This window comes from Nicotiana tomentosiformis, chromosome 4 (assembly GCF_000390325.3).
Source record: "Nicotiana tomentosiformis chromosome 4, ASM39032v3, whole genome shotgun sequence".
In the NCBI taxonomy this organism is placed as follows: Eukaryota; Viridiplantae; Streptophyta; class Magnoliopsida; order Solanales; family Solanaceae; genus Nicotiana; species Nicotiana tomentosiformis.
Genome location: NC_090815.1, coordinates 39,902,566 through 39,905,820, shown reverse-complemented (window position 1 = coordinate 39,905,820; position 3,255 = coordinate 39,902,566).

Below are 3,255 nucleotides of genomic sequence, written 5' to 3'. Positions count from 1 at the left end.
AATATTGGATTGTGGAGTGAAGGAAATCTTATAGAAGAACCTTGTAGTTAGATTTGCACATCTAGTGTTTGATAAAATGCTCAAATGAGCTGAGATCATGAATATCTTCCTAATAATGGTTCAATTTTTGTTATGTCTCAAAATAGATTATGATTGCTAGAATTTCCGGAATATTGTAATAATTTAAGAAAAGCTCAAAGCAAGGTATGTTGGCTAAACTTTCTCTTTTAGAATAGATATGCATAATATTTCCGTAAGATCAAGTATGATTGGCTCAAGAATCCTAACTTCTATATTCCGGGTTATTCCCTATAAACTTATTTATTCCGAATGAACCTTATGTCAAAAGATAGATGTTCAACGTATGGTTTACGTATTAAAATGTTGTGGCTTTGAGTCGTGTTTTAAATGAGAACTAGTATACCAATTGGGTGAGAAAAACTCGATATTCTTAAGATTCTTAATAGCTCATATGTGTACCTAAAGTCTTGATTTGGAAATTTCTTATTGTTGATAATCTATAAAGATGGTTGGAAGTGAAATAAGTTAATTGGGGATATAGAGTGTGGCCAACGTGCCAAGAATTTAAGTTATGATTATGGCTACTAGTGCAAATGATTTGAGAAGATGCGATAAAGAATATAAAATGAGCCTCGACTCAATTGTTTAAACAAATGATTTCGAAGATAGAATTACCTAAAAGCTTTTGTACTCAATTCATGCCCATTAGTGGTTGCTTTAACTAATGCTTTGCTTTATAAATATATCGAGTGTGATTCGAGTTCTATATACTCATGTGTTGAAATTGTACATTGTCAATTCTGGGGAAGAGTGTTGCAAGAGTAAATAGTGTATTGACTGTTTATGATTTTTCATGTGTGTTTCTATTGTTGGTTGATATGCCTCATTCTTTGGGAAGAAACCATTTGTGTTTGAAGTTCCCATTTCAAATGGATTGGAAGTATATGATTTCTGAAATTTTCTATATGTTGATATTTGATGGTGATCTTTGAAATTGAAAGAGGTGAAAATGTGGAATATGAAATACGGCCATCGTGCCAGGAATAAAGAATCTTGTGAATGGCCTAATGAGCCAAGGAAATATTGTCGTTGTGAATGACTCGAAATACTAATGAGAATTTATACAATGTGAAAGATGTTGAGGTGAGTACAATTGTATTTATGATATTTCTATTTGCAAATCAAATAAAAAAAGTTTTTGGGAGCATCATTAGAAATACCGAGGAAGGGTGGGTCATAGGGCCTACACCTGAAAGTACGCGTGCCGATGTAGGGTGGATTGGGATTATTCCCCTTATTTGGGATAAAATTGGAACCTTTGGAAAATTGTGATATTATTCCCCTTAATTGGGATGAAACTGGAACCTTTGTGGATTGAAAAAGTCAACCCGCATGGCATATGTGGGAAGGTGGCCTAGCTGATCGGGTGGAGATCAGATGCCATGTTGTACACATGGTGGTACTACTCTTGGTAACAACTTTCTTTCGCATCACCTGTCAAACCACATTGTCCGTGGGGAGATGGCCTAGCCGATCGGGCGTGAGAGGATTTCGTGCTAACAAAGACGGTGGTATATCGGTGCTAATGATCTCCCAACCAAAATTGTATATGAAGTTCGTATTTTGAAAATTATTATGTTTTAACTGAATATTTGGATATTGTTGATTGTGACTTGATATTTTTATGTGTTGCCTTTTCTTATATGGACATTCTATTTTGAAAGAGGACTTTTAGTTATACAAACTAGTGCTATTCGACAGTACTAATGTCCCTTTTGTCGGGGGCGCTGCATCTTTAATGGATGCAGGTGGTTCTACAGCAGGCGACATTTATCAGTTATAGCAGTACACTTTTTTCAGCTGATTTGGTGAGCCCCACTTCATTTCGGGGTCATGTATCTTTTGTTTCTCATGTACTGTGTTTTGAGGTATAGCCGGGACCTTGTTGCCGGCATTTCCATATTACTCTTCTATTGTATTTAGAGGCTCCGTAGACAGGTCGTGGGTTGTGGTTGGTGTTGGGGAATTGAACTAGAAATGTTGGTATTTGGAAATCATGTTTTTCATTAATTCTATAAACTCGTAATATTTTGGAAATTATGAAGGAAGCTGCTAATGGGAATGAAAAAGGAAGTTGTTAATAAAATCTTTTCAGTGTTTGATTAATGGAGTACATCTTCTATTATTTCATGAATGAGTTTGGGTAGAATGAAATCTAACAGGCTTGCTCAGCCGGGCTTACTCGGTTGAACGTCGGTCGCGCTCCCCGAGTTTGGGGTGTGACACCATCACGATCCGAATGTGAAAATTTCGGGTCGTGACACTACTAAATTTATAATATTTAGTGGCGACTAGAAACTAGTACATTTGTGGCAACAAGAACCGTCGCCACTAAAGATGGTCACTAAAAACCTAATTTCTTGTAGTGCTTTTATCTTACTTTATATTTGTATATATTATCTGGCAAATATATCACTTGAGAAGTCGCTCGTTAATTACTGCGTTTTCTATTTTGATAACCTTCAAGGAGAAATATTTGGAGTAATGTTTAGCGTATCTCATAGGCAAATCATGTTTTTCAAGAACATATAGGTTAGAGCCAACCGAACATTTAATGATTTACATAGAGGTTCCAAATGCGTGTAATCTTTTTGTATGTATATGTTTTTAAAAATTCTTGTATATGTATTATAATTCGAGTCGAAAGCAATAATTTAATTGAACTATCGTCTTATCAAGTGGTCATGCTAGAAACATAAACAGTCATGGAAAAATGAATTATGAGATGCTTCCGAATTTATTCTCTTTCGTTTTCCTAATTGAAGAAATAATTAAAAAATAAAACAACAAGTACAAAAATAAAAATAACGTTTTATTTAATTGATAATCATATAGAGCATATGATACTTTAGCCATTTGCACCAAGCTCGAACTCCCTTATTATCCAAGGGTAGCTCAAACCCAATAACACTAATCAATCGTTTTAGAGAATTTTATGCTTTATGATGAAAATGACTCAGTAATTATTAGTTTTAAAGACACATTCAACTAAAATAACAACATTTTTTCAAAATATAGCAACTTAGGAAAATAAGGGGCATCCCTTGATTTAAGACATTTTGTTATCCCTTCCAATCCCCTAATCCGAATACTCTTTCCCTCTCAACAATAGCCGTCGTGCTCTTCGTCAGTGGCCGGAGCAGATTTGAAGGGAGATATGCATTACGTTCCTCT